Below are 16272 nucleotides of genomic sequence, written 5' to 3'. Positions count from 1 at the left end.
TTACTGGGTGACCGTGAGCTACTCACTATTTCTCAGCATAATGTGCCCTCAGGATAAAAACAACACAGGGTAACCATGACCACCCCAAGGAAGAAAAGCACACTTAAAATGTAGAGGAAATAATAATTTGTAAATAATAATTTACAACCATAGTGTGAAATCAGATACATATCAAGATTAGCATGAAGAAATATTTATATAAGCATGAATGTAAAAGATGTTTATTATTTACATAACCCGTAAAGATATTTGTAGTGCAATCCCATTATTGTTTATTCAGAAGCAAGTCCCAATGTATTCAATGGAGTTTACTCAAACAGGGAAGTGTTCACGAATAACAGTAAGAAAGAGACGTGAATAGGAGAAGTAAAGTCCCCTGATGAAGGTTATTAACAAAAGCCGAAACGCGTTGGGCTGTTTTATGAAGAAGAAAGTTTTTTATGAAGAAAGAAATAAAAGAAAATACAATAACGTTCATAATTTTTGGTGTATCATATTTATGGTTTTTTAGTAAACCCTCTTTTTCCTCCACCATCAAGTATAGTTTTCCCCTCATAGTTATAGTTCCCACCACCCTTAACAAACTAAAGTTCCCATGATTCTGTGGTGTGATTCATATGCTTCCAATGTGTGTTGAATGTGCTTTAAATGAATGGTGTGGATCTGCACTAGGTATGATGAGCATTCATTAGTGAATTGAAAAGAACAATTGTAAAAGATTTTTTTAAAACAGGGGAAGGGTTGTAGCTCAGTGGTAGGGCATATGCTTTGCATGCAAAGGTCCAAAATTCAATTTCTGGAAAAGACTATTGCCTGGACTCCTGGACAGCCAATGCTGGTCCATGTCATCAGTATTCAGCTTGTTGTCGTTGTTGTTATGTGGCTTCAAGTCAATTATGACTTATGGCAACCCTATGAATCAGTGACCTCCAATAGCATCTGTCATGAACCACCCTGTTCAGATCTTATAAGTTCAGGTCTGTGGCTTCCTTTATGGAATCAATCCATCTCTTGTTTGGCCTTCCTCTTTTTCTACTCCCTTCTGTTTTCCCAGCATTATTGTCTTTTCTAGTGAATCCTGTCTTCTCATGATGTGTCCAAAGTAGGATAACCTCAGTTTCATCATTTTAGCTTCTAGTGACAGTTCTGGTTTAATTTGTTCTAACACCCAATTATTTGTCTTTTTCGCAGTCCATGGTATGTGCAAAGCTCTCTTCCAACACCACATTTCAAATGAGTTGATTTTTCTCTTATCCGCTTTTTTCTCTGTCCAACTTTCACATCCATACAAAGAGATCCGGAATACCACGGTCTGAATGATGCTGACTTTAGTGTTCAGTGATACATCTTTGCATTTGAGGACCTTTTCTAGTTCAAATGGCCTCAGCGGTATAAGGCAGATTTCTTTGTTCTTAAAAATGGAAAGAGACCCTATGGCCACAGTGACTCTAAAATTTATTGATGCATTTTAATTACAACATTTATATACCACTTTATTATAAAAAAAATCTTAAAGCAGTTTACAGAAAGAACTAAACAAAAATATTTTTGGCAAAAACAGTTAAAGACAGGTATTTAAAAATATTCAAAATAATAAAACCAACAATTTAACAAATCATCACTTTTTGTTTTCCTTTTTCCTTTGCATTTCATTTACCTTTATCCTCACTCCCTTTCATCCATAGAAACAACAACGGTGGTTCCATGTGCTCCACTCAACCTTCTTAAACCCACTGATGATGCACCCTGATGTTTGTTTCTTGTCCAATAGTGGTAAAGAGAATTCACATACTGGGCCGTGTGGCTGCAATTATTGTTGTTCCCAAGCTGCTGCCTATGAAGGTAGACCAAATCATGTGTGCTTTCTCTCCATCAATCATATTCACTGGAATTGGGTTGGCCTGTGAAGTAAGTTTATTGCAGCCCACAGGGGAGACAGAAAAGGGTAGAGAATATTCTTACTCATTTCTCACACCTCTTTCTGAAGTGAAGGGTCAAATCTGTAAAGAAATTTGGATGTTAAAAGGTAGGGGCAGGGCATTCCAGGCAGGGGGTTGCCAACCCTACTTGGATATGAATATCTTTGCAGAGGATCCCTAGTCAAGCTTTACCAACAACACAATCCAAACCATATCTATTGAGAAGTGTGTTTAGAATTGCAGCTCTTTGGGGGCATCCATCTTTACTCCTGAGTGCTTCCATCTAACATCTCCACAACACTAGGCTCCTTTCTTCCTACAATGGCCTTCTGGTGACTGGCCTGGCCTGAGGGCTCTTGAACCCTTTTTGCCAGAAGCGAATTGGCTAGATTAAATGTTCCCTACCCAGGCTCCATCTTTTAGCTAAGATTTCTATCTTAATTTCCAATCAGATAAATGTTTTTGTATGAATTGTATGCCCCAAGCAACTATGGTTGATGCTTAATGTATCATGCTTAATGACATCACTCGGACCTGCCCATGATGTCACTCAGGCCCTCCCTGTGATATCACTCAGGCCCTCCCTGTGATTTCACTTGGACCCGCCCCATGTCATCACTCGGGCACACCCCATGACATCACTCGGGCCCGCCTCCAAAATCTCAGGGTTTGGGATGCTTCTGACCTGGCATCCCTAAACCAACTACATTGGTTGCCATTTTTTTCCTGGCCCGATTTACAATGCTGGTGGTTACTTTTTAAAACCCTAAACTTGGGGTGACTAATTTGTGGCCCTCCAAATATTATTAAACTACAACACAGATCATCCTTGACCATTGGCCATGGTGGCTGAGGCTGATGAGAGCTGGAATCCAACAACAGCTGCAGGGTCACATGTTTCCCATCTCTGTCATAAATGCCTTGTAACCCAGTTCTTTGAAAGGCCACCTGCACTTGTTTGAACTTGCTTGGACCCTAGAATGAGTCTCAGATCCCGCTCATGGCCTGCCACTGAGAAGCATTAGACTGGTGGGCAGTACAGTCAGGGCCTTTTCAGTGGTGCTCTCATGTTTACAGAGTTCTCCCCCGAGGCAGGTACATATGGCCCCTATGCTGTTGACTTTTAAACAGGCCTCGGGGTCTTTTTTATTCCAAGCTGCTTTTCAATTTATGTTTTACTGCTTTGTATTTAACTGCTATGATCTTTTTTTTGCTGCCTCTTTTTATATCTCTGTTGTTTTATGATGCTGATACTGTTTACCCGTTGCTCCTATAAATATTTTGTAAACGTTTTAGAGTGTTATAGATGGCGGTCTTTACAGTTTATAATTATGTTGTTTTTTAAATGTTTTTAATATGTGAGTCTTGGATAGGCTAGCCTTAAAAAGTGGCCTATCGATACTGAAATAAATAAAATAAATTGACTTAGATCACTACATAAACAACTCAAGAATAAATAACCTGGGTTGCAATTCTGTGCATGCTAAGCTAAGTAAGCCCCATTGAATTCAGTGGGCCTTACATCTGAATAAACATAGGTTTGGGCTGTATGTTTTGGATAGCAGAATGTGATTCTATTTCAGTTCTTATTTTCCATCTGCTGCTCAAGTTCATGTGGTCTCAGTTTTCATTTATCTGCAATAACTTGCTTGCTGGGACCTACACCTGAGAGTATTTCCACTGGTATCACTGTCCAAATCGTCATCCCACTGTCATTGCTGCAGTGCCTAATCACATGTCATTATTCATGTTGTACTGACATAGCCACTGGTGAATCCCTCCTGTGCTTTCAGGAGACACTGACTGTTGGATGCTTCCAAACTTTATTAAGAACTTATTTGTTTGTTTGGGCTTTCCCTGACTAGTAGTTCTGATCCTTCTACTCTATACTATTGGTGAAATCTGTAATATTATTTTTATTGAAATTGTTTTAATATTTTTTTATTTCTATCTCTGTATAAAAAAGAGAGCCAGTGTGGTGTAGTAAAAGTATATTTAAATAAATGAATGTATAAATATTTATGGGTTGGCACAGCTGGCCTTAAGATGCAAGGCCCAGATCCAGACTCTCTAAGGAACCTATTCTGCCCCACCCCCATTGATTTTGGTGGTAGCAGATATATATAAAATATTTCTATAGAACATTTACAATACAGAAACTACATATACAAGTGTAGAAAAAAGATAAAGGGAAACAAGAAAAAGAAAACCAAACAATATTGGAAGGATCAGTATTAAACAAGTTAATTCCATAAGTTACATATTGTCTTGGTTGAGAACAAAGATTTTCACATTCTTAAGTGCTACCACACACCGTTCGAGGTAATACCAGAAATCTTCTATAAATTTATGATATAATAAAGGAGCATTGATCCATAAGGAGGTACAGGTCAGAGGTGAGCTCCAATTGTGTTCTTTTTGTGCCACATATTTTATAAAACAGTTCTCTAGAAATGTATCTTTTTCTGTGGGTCATGCCTTTTTTGTATTTTCTTCATTAGCATTAAATTTTTTAAGTGTGCAGCATCGTGATATAATCTTGAACAACAATTCATTCCTCTTCGAGCTGTTTCTTTGTATAGAAGAATTTGTCTCAGTTGTGTTTTCACCCCTGCTGTATAAAGGAGATAAGAATTTTTTTAGTTTAGTATAATTGATTGTGAGGGGAATGATTTGGGGGGTGGGAAGTAATTTTGGTAATACGTTATGCATCTTAACCATGTAAAAGGCATATTTTTCCAATCATATAATATTTTCTTAAGTTTTTGAGTAATGGTTTATCATTTAATTCTTCTGTTCAGTGTATAATTCTTGGAATCATGGCACCTAAATATATAAGTGCTGGCATCTCTATAGCTGTTATAGAAAAGTCCAACAAGCTGTGACCCTCAATGTTGAAATGTTTTGCAACTGGCTATTCCACTTTTTTTGTTAAGATTGCCAGTTTGTGGTTTCTGAAGGGTGTGAGTAGGTCAGTTGTTGTTTTTCCCTACGTATTGGATATGACATCCTGGTATTTTGAATTCAATGACAAATTATATTGCAGGACCTGCAGGTGATGTTCTGTTTGATGTAATATGTCCTGCCTGTCCTAGTGCCTGTGAAAGTAGCTGTTTCCTTGAGGTACACACAGGTGATACAGCATTTGGAGTGATAAGGATGAGACTCAGGATTGGTGATACGTGGCTTAAGCACAGCTCTCACTAACAGTCTGTGCAAATTAGAATACACACACACACACACACACAGCACTGAGGTGGCCAGAGCCTAGCACCATGACAGGATAAAAATCACCTCCTCCCTAGTCATCAGATTGACCATTTGATTGAGTGGGAAAGGGGGCAATAACCCCACTCCTTAGGTCAGCTGCATGGATCAGCCAAGAGGGGGCTATACGCCTTGTGTGTATGCAAGAGTGTGGAGTAGCCATGCCCACTACTGGCATGTGCTCTCTGCCCCCAGGATTGGCCAAGGGCTATAAAAAGTTTGCTGCTTTAAATTGAACTAGCACAGGTGTTTGTCCTCTTGCAATAGCTTCTTTTTATACCCACAAACACAATGCTTGTTATATAATTAAGATGCAACCAAACAATCCCACATTCTCTGCATCTGATACTGCAGAGCTATTAGTACTATAATGCCACAAATGTATGTATAACCATATGTTGTCTTCACATATATTTGAAGGGAAAGGAAAAGGTAGTGCAAAACAATCTATCACTGCTAGGACAATCCTATGTATATTTACTCAAGTGCCAGGGCAATCGGTGGGCTTACTCCTGGGAAAGTGAATTATAGACTAAATCAGTTGTTTAATGAATAGACTTTCCTTTTGCAAGAGGAACTGCGATACAGAGAGAGAAACCACCCCCTCCCTTTCTTGTGTTGACTTAAATGAAAGAAATAGTCAACAAGCATCATTACCAATCATGAGTTTAGCAAAACATATGATGGCTTGTTTAAAACATATCTTGAATCCAATACATACACTAAAGCCTCAATTTCTCTTTGAAAATAGCTTTCAGTGAAAGTGTAACAATACACCTTTTGAAACGTTTATCAGTTACATAAGCTCAAGTGCAAATATCTGGCGCCTAATGAAGGAACTTGGAATGTATTGATAGCTTCAAGGCATTTTTAACTACAATTTCCTTGATTTATAGATGGGAAAAGGAACTGCTTAGTACATCATTCTGACATAAACCGGTTTACCCGAGCTTTCATGTTCTCAGAGTGTGTCATGATAGAATGGATAAGAGTCACTCATTTGGTGTATGGGGAAGGCAGCCCCTTCTAAAAAGGAGTTAAAGTGGTCTGAGTGCAGTCAAATAGTGTGATTTGGTTATAACTGAAGTGTAAGATTAATGCAGAATTTACATGACTGTTTGGATCTTAAGACTCTGAGAGGCCTGGGGTATTTGAACTCCCCCCCCCATTGTACTATGGGTCAATGTCATTTTAAAAATTATTTTTACAGCTGAGTGGGGAGGGAGTAAATGCTCATTTAACCTTTCAAAAAAATCTATATTTTACATTAAAAGCAGCATGTTAAGATTTTTTATCTGTAAGAATTCAAACCCACACAATACTGAATTTGCATTAATGCCCCCATGCTAAATATATTATACGGCCACAAGAGTGGCTGTATACTATAGCCAGCGTGGGTTTTTCACATTCCGCAATGTTAAATTGAAAATACCCCCATGCCATTCTGATGCTTCCCATAAGATCATTTCAAAACAAAACCTTATAAAAATTATAGTCCTGAACTCAGAAACACTTGCTTAACAACCCTTTCAATTTTCATGGCGATACACAAAACAGTCAGAGAGAATAGACAGTTCAAAGTGTAAAAAGAGAGGAAAAAACCCCAGAGCCCTTTTGGACTTTTTTCTCTGAGTTCTCATAATCTGTTGAAATTCATTAAAAATCAGCCATATTCACAGAGTACCTGTAATCCTAATACTGACCTTGCCCCATACTCTGACCATCTTCTGCAGATTAAAAGTTAAAAAAATGCCTGGCTGATTTTTAATTAATTTAATAAATTTTGGCTGGCAGCCTATGATAACGCGGGGCATGCTCAGTAAGAACCAACTGTCAGAATTCTAAACGCCAGACTCACAGCTGCTGGGTTTGCCTAATAAGGGGGCCACACCCACACCAGACTTTGATTTCACTTGAGACAGTCATGGCTTCCCTCAGAGAATCCTGGGAAGTGTAGTTTGTGAAGGGTGCTGAGAGGAGACTCCTGTTCCACTGAGAGAGCTCCAGCCGCCAGACTGGTTTAATAGTCAGGCACTCTGATTGAAGGTCTGTGAGGGGAACAGGGCGTCTCCTAGCAATTCTCAGCACCCTTCACTAACTACACTTCCCAGGATTCTTTGAGAGAAGCCATGACTGTCCAAAGTGAAATAAAGGCTTGGTGTGGATGTGGCCAGGGAAAGCTTTGGTTTAAATTTGGGTGGGAGGCTACATGTGCCTGCTGTAGAATAAAAAGGTGAGGGAAAGCCTGAAAAAGAATGATACTGTTCACAATGTTTTCCTTTTGGAAATAAAAGGGGCTTCCCCTCTGCCCAGTGTTCACCCACCCAATCTCCTCCCAATCTCCTCCCTCTTCCCTCCCTGCCCCTTCCCTCCCTGCCCATTGAACTCAAAAAGTATGCAAATGATCAAACCCTTCATCCCTTCTTCACCCTCCTATCCCATCCCTCTTGCCCCTTCCCTCCTCCTTCCAATCCCCTCCCTCCCCTTCCCCCTCCTCTTCCTCCTCCCCATGGTCAGTTTTACCTATCTTAAGCATGATTGCACAGAAGTAAATACCATTGACTTCTATATGCATGCAAATAATCAAACCTGCCCTCCCCTTCCCCCTTCCTTTACCGCCCTCCAATACGCTCCTTCCCCTTCCCACTCCTCCTCCCCCATGGTCAGTTTTTCCTATCCTAACCAAGATTGCATAGGAGTAAATCCCATTGAACTCAATAAGCATGCAAATGATCAGACCTGCTTTTCCTCTCCTTCCCCTCTCCTCTCCCTTCCTCCTCCCCTCCCCTCTTTCTTCTTCCTCCTCCCCTGCCCACTCCAGCCTCCCTCTCTCCCCCCAGTCAGTTTTACCTATCCTAAGCATGATTGCACAGGAGTAAATCATACTGAATTCAATAAACATGTAAATGATCGAACCTGTCCTTCTCCTCCCCTCCCCGTCCTGCCTGTTCTCCTCCCAGCCCTCCCCTCTGCATTTCCTCCCCTCCCCCCTCCTTCTCCTCCCCTCCCCATCCCCTGTGGTCAGTTTCACCTATCCTAAGCATGATTGAAGGGGAGTAAATCCCATTGAACTCAATAAGCATGCAAATGATCAATCCATTCTCAGCACACTTGGACAGGATCCCATTTCTCACCTCCCGGATTAAAAAGCAGGGAAATTCACTAATAGGCAAAAAACCTTGCGGTTTAAGAACGTACCTATAGCCCACAGATATTTCTATCAAACTTTAAAAAGCAGGGAAATTGAGCAGCTATAGTGAATGCACCAGGGGAGCAGGAGACCTGAACTCCTCTCTGAGATATTGAACTGCCCTACAAATTGGTCAAAATGCAAACACAATTTGGGTTGGTCTTTCACAGTCCAATCCACTTGCTGTGTAGCTTGGAAGAATTTGGTAACGTGCCTCTGAGTATATGGTGAGTGGTGGCAACACCTGCAATCAGCCCAAATAATAGAAAAAGACATGTGCTGTGCTGATCTTGTTTTAGCAGGGGGGAAGCAACATTATTAAGACAGTTGATATAGTTCAGATGGTTACTTTGAATATGTCTGATTTCCTTTGCAATTTTAGTGAAGTTTCCTATAGGAAATCATTTTATTTTTTTCTATTTCTGTGAATATGTGAAGTACAGCAACACTTGGCAAAATTTACACTAAAAAAATCTAAACATAATTGTGGAATAATGGCACTGACCTCTGCAGAATAGTCTTCAGTGGACCTCAGGAGTGTCTCAATTTGCACAAGATAAAACAGTGGGAGGTGAAATATATTCTAGCAAAATTCTAGGTGTGCTCTATGTTTTTAATTGACTGCACCCACCTTGCCTTAAATGAAGTGGTTTAAACATAGCAGGCTGAAAACATGCATCCTCTTTTTTCCAACAGCTAGAGTCATTGCTGAAGTAGCAACATATTGTAATCAGTCTGATTTTACATCAAACTACAGTTTCAGATCCCACTGTTAATGCACCCAAAATAGAAATAGAACATAACCTCCAATTTGAAACACAAAAAATGCTATCTTCACGAATCATATGACACTGACCAATAAAAAGGCTTTGAAATTAATAAAAATATATTTGACACAGGTTTCTAGGATGAATTGTTGGAAGTGGGGCAAGAGCAACTCCTGTTTGTTCTTTTGTTAAAGCTCCAGAAGGAAGATAGAGCTAGGGTCCTCCAGATGGATAGGCTTTGTTTACCTTTTACCTGTGATGCTCTGACTGACTTCCTTCTGTCGCTAGACTGTGACGCCTTTAGGAAAGCTTACCTGCCCCTCCTCCTTCTGCCCTTTCCATTCCTTTGTCCTCCGACCATCCAGGAGAGAGGAGACTGTGATGTCCTTCCCTGGCACCACCTGTGTCGCTCTCACTCATGGCTACCAGCAGTCAGGAATGTCGTGTTTATTTTTTACCTCAATCTGCTGTAGCACAGATCTCAAAAGATCTCCCTGCTAGGCCACACTACCCAACACTCTGTGTATCCACACAGACTGTGCCTTAGTCTCTTCCTGGTTATTTTGATACCTTGTGTCTGTGTGTATAGGTAATTCCCAACCCCCCTGAAGTCTCTTGCCTATGAAGCTCACAGCTCTGGGTTGCTCCATGGTACTGGATGTTGATACAATATCTCTTCCTTCACCGCTGCCACCATTCAATACTATTTCTTCTTTAGCCTTGGTTACTCTGCCTCCCCCCTGGTCTGTGCCCCCCAGCTGAGGAATCAGTAAACCAAGAAAATATTTATTGATAACACTAAGAATAACAAGATTACTTATAGATTTCATTGACAAGCGTATGGTTTCATATATGTTTCTCTTATGTTCCTAATTCCTACTATTTGCCTCAGAACTCCCAATCCAATATCTCAACAGCCACCTCTTACTCTCCACATCAACCTCCCTGTCCACAACCACCCTGTCCAACCCCCCCGTCCAACCCCCACCACCACTCAACTGTCATCCTCTCATTTATACCTTCAGCCATTCAAACACACAGCCAATCATCATCCAGCATTCTACAGCCCATGTACTCCCCCTTCTCACTCACTCCACTTACCATATTTCCTATAATAAACCTGCACTTACCCTATTTACATTACATTCACATACAGGAACATCACATTTCCCCCCCTTTAAAATAAAAGCACGGTATTACTCCTGTATCCAGGACTAATTACACTGGTGAGTCACTCAGGGGTAGAGTGTCCTTTTAGTCCCATGTCTGGGTCACGTGACTGCAGTCCCGGCCACCTTCCTCGAAAATCCATCCGCCAACACATTGTCCTTTCCTTTTATGAAAACGAAGTCCACCTGGTATTCCTGCAATGCCCAGGACCACCTCTGCAGCATGGTATTATTGTTTCGCATGGTATCCAGCCATAGCAACGCGTGATGATCAGTCACGACTGTGCATCTTCATCCCCACACATATGGACGTAGCTTGCTCAAGCCCCACACGACTGCTAGACATTCCTTTTGCACAGATGAATAGTTTTTCTCTCTTGATGTCAGTTTGCGACTTAAATATGCTATAGGATGCCTGGTGCCTTCTCTCTCCTGCATTAAAATGACTCCAAGAGCTAAATCTGATGCATCCGTGGCCACGATAAAAGGCTGCTCAAAATCTGGCGCTCCTAACACAGGGCTTTGACACAATGCTTGTTTTAATTGGTCAAAAGCCTTTTGACACATTCCAGTCCATAGCACATGCTCAGCACACTTTTTCTTTGTCAGATCATGTAATGGGGTTGATATTTCCCCAAATCCTTTTATAAATTTCCGATAAAAACCAGCCACACCTAAAAATGCCCTTACTTGTTTTTTAGTTATGGGAATGAGCCATGATTGTATTGCCTCGACTTTGCTCCATAAGGGAGTTATCTTGCCACTTCCCACCTTATGTCCTAAATAAGTCACCTCATTCAGCCCGAACTGGCATTTCTTGGCTTTAATGGTTAGTCCAGCCTTCTTAAGTGCCTCCAACACTGATGTCAGGTGTTGTACATGTTCAGGCACTGACTTACTAAATATGGCTATGTCATCTATGTAGGTCATAGCGAAATTTGACATGCCTCTTAAAACTGTGTTAATAAGTCTTTGAAAGGAACTTGGTGAGTTCCTAAGCCCCATGGGTAGAGTTACAAACTCGAACAACCCATCCGGCGTACTAAAGGCAGTTTTGGCTCTGGATTGTTCTTCTAACTCCATCTGCCAAAACCCTTTACATAGATCTATTGTGGAGATAATTGCTGCTGCTCCTGATAGTTCTAGCATTGCGTCTACCCTAGGCATAGGATAAGCATCTGGGACTGTGATTCTGTTGATGGCCTGATAATCAATGCAAAATCTGATCGTTCCATCTTTCTTCGGCACCAACAGTATACTTGAGGCCCAGGGACTGATTGATTCCCTAATCACACCTAGTGCTAACATATCTTCCACTTTCTTTCTGATCTCATTCAATACTTTCCCATTCACACATTTGAATCTCTCAGTTAACCCATTAGTTGCTGGGTGATATGTGGTCATTTTTAAGTGTTTTAACCCACAGCACTTCCACATACACTGCATCACCTCGCCCATAAAGACACTGCCTTGATCGGTTAACACTTCATGAGGAAATCCCAACCTCATGAAGATTGTTAGCAGCGCCTCTGCCACTACAGGGGCTTCCACCGATCTTAGGGCTTCAGCATCAGGGTATCTAGTGGCAAAATCCACCACTACTAGTATATATTTCCTGCCATGTCTCGTAAGTTTTGAGAAAGGACCCACCAAATCTATTCCCACTCTATAGAATGGCTGTCCTATTATGGGGGCTTCAAGGGTGCTTTTGTTTTTACCCCACTTTTTCCCACTTTTTGACAAATGAGACAAGAGGAACAGTACTGTTTTACATCCTTGGAAATATTCGGCCAATAATAATGTGTTGTCAGCCTTTGTCTTTTTTATTCCAAGGTGCCCTGAACAAGGAACATCATGTGCTATATCCAGCAATCTAGGTCTATATGTGCTAGGCACTAACAACTGTTTGACTGGTTCACAGCAGTTCTCTCTCTCAGCAGACAACCACAGTCTGTACAGTACCCCATTCTCACACACTATTTGATCCCTCAGATTTTCCGTAAAGGGGATTCTTTGTGGAAGGGCTTGTTCCTTTATTTGTTTTAGACTTTCATCATTCTCCAGCTCTTTTCTGAACTGTTGTGCCTCAGCAGTAGAAACCATTTGAAACAATGTCTCACTCATATCAGGCTCACTAGGGGTTGCTATGGCTACCTCAGGCTCAGCCACAGATTCCACCCTGTTTTGCTCAGAGCCAGCTAAAATGGCTTCAGTTCCCTTGCTCAGTTGATTTTGGGTCACAACATATATTTTTCCTTGTGCTCCCATAACATCTCTTGCCAGTATCACTAGTTGTTGTTGCTGGGCATTGATACCCACTTTATAGGTCTCCTCCTTTCCTCTCCATTTTAATTTTATAAGGGCCATTGGAATGCTTTCTGGTTCACCCCTCACTCCTTGGATTATCACCTTTTCCTGAGGTAAAATTTCCTCAGATTTTACCAAATCTGGCCTCAGTAAAGTCTGAGCGGCACCAGTATCCAGCAAAGCCCAATATTTTGCCCCTTGCACACTCACTTCCTCTCTCAGACTTGAATCAAAGTCCTGTACATTTGTCCAGTTTATCTGACAGAACTGAACTTTCTTTGTTTCTCCCCCTCTTGGTTCTGTTTTCACTGCTCTTCCCTGAGCAGGATTACCAATAGGGTTGGCGACTTCACATTGGAAGCGGAGATGTCCTGGCCTACCACATTTATAGCATAGTTTTTCCTCCATTTTGGGGTACACAGACCCACTCTGAGGTGTCCTGTGCCCTTCTGATTTTATTGGAGGGCTCACTCGCTGTGGTACCACATCCCTTCTGCCATTATTACTTGGTCTGGGTTTAAACTCTCTTGATGTTTTTCCCACCCAGCCAGTTCTATTTGAGGCAAAGTGATCTGCCAACTCTGCTGCCTCCTGCACAGACTTAGGGGAACAGTCTTTAACCAGGAGCCTTATTTCTGGTGGTAACTGATGGTATAGTTGGTCCAGTATCATGAGGCTTTTCACCTCTTCCACTGACTGAGCCTTCACACTCCCCATCCACTTTCCAAATATGTCCATCAATTTTGCTCCCAATTCTATAAAAGACCTCCCTGTTTGGATCTGGCAGTTTCTAAATAACTTCCTAAAGTAGTCAGGTCCCAGTCTGAATCGTTTGAACACTGCCTCTTTAAATTCGGCATATGTTACTGGCCTGTCTGAGGGGAAATATTGGTATATCTTTGCCAATTCCCCTTTGATTAGATTGGATAAATGTTGCATATATTTATCTTCCGATAGCCCCCACGTCTGAGCTGCCTTTTCAAATGTGTTGAGGTAAATTTGTGGGTCTTGTCCAGGCTCATATACAGCAAAGTCTTTTGGAGTGACTTTTATTTTTGATCCATCTTTCTTTTCTTGTTTCATCAGAATGAAACTTCTCTCTTTCTAATTTTAACCTTTCTACTTGTATCTCAGTATCCATTCTCAACCTTTCAATCTCCAACACACGTTGCTTTTGCTTTTCTCCAATCTCCATTCTCAATCTCTCAGTTTCCAACACACGTTGCTTTTCTTTCTCTGCAGCTTCAAAGACCCGCTGCTTGTCTTTTTCCTTAGCTTCCCTTCTCAATTTTTCAGCCTCCAATTTTAACTTCTCTCTTAAATACTCCATATAAGCAGGATTACTTGAGTACCCTTCTAGGGTCTCTGACAGGTTCTTTGTGTTGGATTGATATGAATGTTATCAATGCTACCCGCAATTCATTTACCCCTTTACCCTTGTGAGGTAAATGGAATGTTATGCATTTATCCACCAGCTCCTCTCTTCATTTTCATATATTCAGCCATGTTTTTTGGAGCTCACACACTCTTTGTCAGTCACTCTCAAGTAATCTTTGTCTGTTATTCCTTTTAACCACACCACTTTTAGGGACTCTCTGTTGTTGGTATCCCACTGCTACAGCCACCACATGTGACGTCCTTCCCTGGCACCACCTGTGTCGCTCTCACTCGTGGCTACCAGCAGTCAGGAATGTCATGTTTATTTTTACCTCTCTCTGCTCTAGCACAGATCTCAAAAGATCCCCCTGCTAGGCCACACTACCCAACACTCTGTGTATCCAATATAACCTCTAGACTGTGCCTTAGTCTCTTCCTGGTTATTTTGATACCTTGTGTCTGTGTGTATAGGTAATTCCCAACCCCCCTGAAGCCTCTTGCCTATGAAGCTCACAGCTCTGGGTTGCTCCGTGGTACTGGATGTTGATACAATATCTCTTTCTTCACCGCTGCCACCATTCAATACTATTTCTTCTTTAGCCTTGGTTACTCTGCCTCCCCCCTGGTCTGTGCCCCCCAGCTGAGGAATCAGGCTTTAAGTAAACCAAGAAAATATTTATTGATAACACTAAGAATAACAAGATTACTTATAGATTTCATTGACAAGCGTATGGTTTCATATATGTTTCTCTTATGTTCCTAATTCCTACTATTTGCCTCAGAACTCCCAATCCAATATCTCAACAGCCACTTCTTACTCTCCACATCAACCTCCCTGTCCACAACCACCCTGTCCAACTCCCCCCGTCCAACCCCCACCACCACTCAACTGTCATCCTCTCATTTATACCTTCAGCCATTCAAACACACAGCCAATCATCATCCAGCATTCTACAGCCCATGTACTCCCCCTTCTCACTCACCCCACTTACCATATTTCCTATAATAAACCTGCACTTACCACATTTACATTACATTCACATACAGGAACATCACAGAGACTCCCTTTGTCTCTGCTCTCTCTCCGAGCATGGGGCTGACTCCTACACCTGGGAGTTATGCCTCCGACGTAGCTAGTTAGTTAGAACTAGGTATGCCCTTTCTATCTACTATGTATTTCTCTAAATAAAGTAGCTTTTCTTATTTTACTAAGTCTCAAGTCTCAGTGATGCTGATGCAGGGTAAAAGCCTGCTTTCTTAGGCAAAACGCATGCACACACTGGCACACTCGCATTTCAACACCTGCTGTTACTCTCTGCTGCTGTGGTGCTGCTTTTAAACGAAATTAAGCAACACAACTACACACAGTGCAACATGAATGAGGGAAATAACCTTTTCTAGTTTAGATTCTCTGTAGAAACATTAGTAACAAGAAAGAAGCACTGTAAGAAGAACACCCACAAACATACAAAAATATAATTATCTTTGGAGATGGCAGGTGTTGCCACCACTCACCATATGCTCAGAGGGACATGTTACCAAATTCTTCCAAGCTACACAGCAAGTGGATTGGACTGTGAAAGACCAACCCAAATGGTGTTTGCATTTTGACAAATTTATTGGCCAGTCCAATATCTCAGAGAGGAGTTCAGGTCTCCTGCTCCCCTGGTGCATTCACTATAGCTGCTCAATTTCCCTGCTTTTTAAAGTTTGATAGAAATATCTGTTGGCTATAGGTACGTTCTTAAACCGCAAGGTTTTTTGCCTATTAGTGAATTATCTCTTAATTTAGGTGACTTTTTATATAGCAAATGTAAACCAAGTAAAGTTCCCAGACAAACTTACAAATCAATAACACACTATCTGTCCTTAGGTGTAAACCCCCACAAGACGCAGTAATGGCCACCAGATTGGATGACTTTAAAAGAAGATTAGACAAATTCATGGAGGACAGGGCTATCAATGGCTACTAGCCATGATGGCTTTGCTCTGCCACCCTAGTCAGAGGCAGTATGTTTCTGAAAACCAGTTGCCGGAAGCCTCAGGAGGGGAGAGTGTTCTTGCACTCAGGTCCTGCTTGTGGGCTTCCCCCAGGCACCTGGTTAGCCATTGTGAGAACAGAATGCTGGACTAGATGGGCCACTGGCCTGATCCAGCAGGCTCTTCTCATGTTCTGATGTTCTTAACCATCTCTCTTAAAGTCACACATGTATAAGAGGATGTTATTTACAGCCTGGCAGGGTAATTTAATTCTATATGCCTTTAAAATACTAAAA

Source organism: Rhineura floridana, chromosome 1, assembly GCF_030035675.1.
Source record: "Rhineura floridana isolate rRhiFlo1 chromosome 1, rRhiFlo1.hap2, whole genome shotgun sequence".
In the NCBI taxonomy this organism is placed as follows: Eukaryota; Metazoa; Chordata; class Lepidosauria; order Squamata; family Rhineuridae; genus Rhineura; species Rhineura floridana.
The sequence above is the reverse complement of the archived record's forward strand: the minus strand, read 5'-3'. Positions refer to the sequence as shown.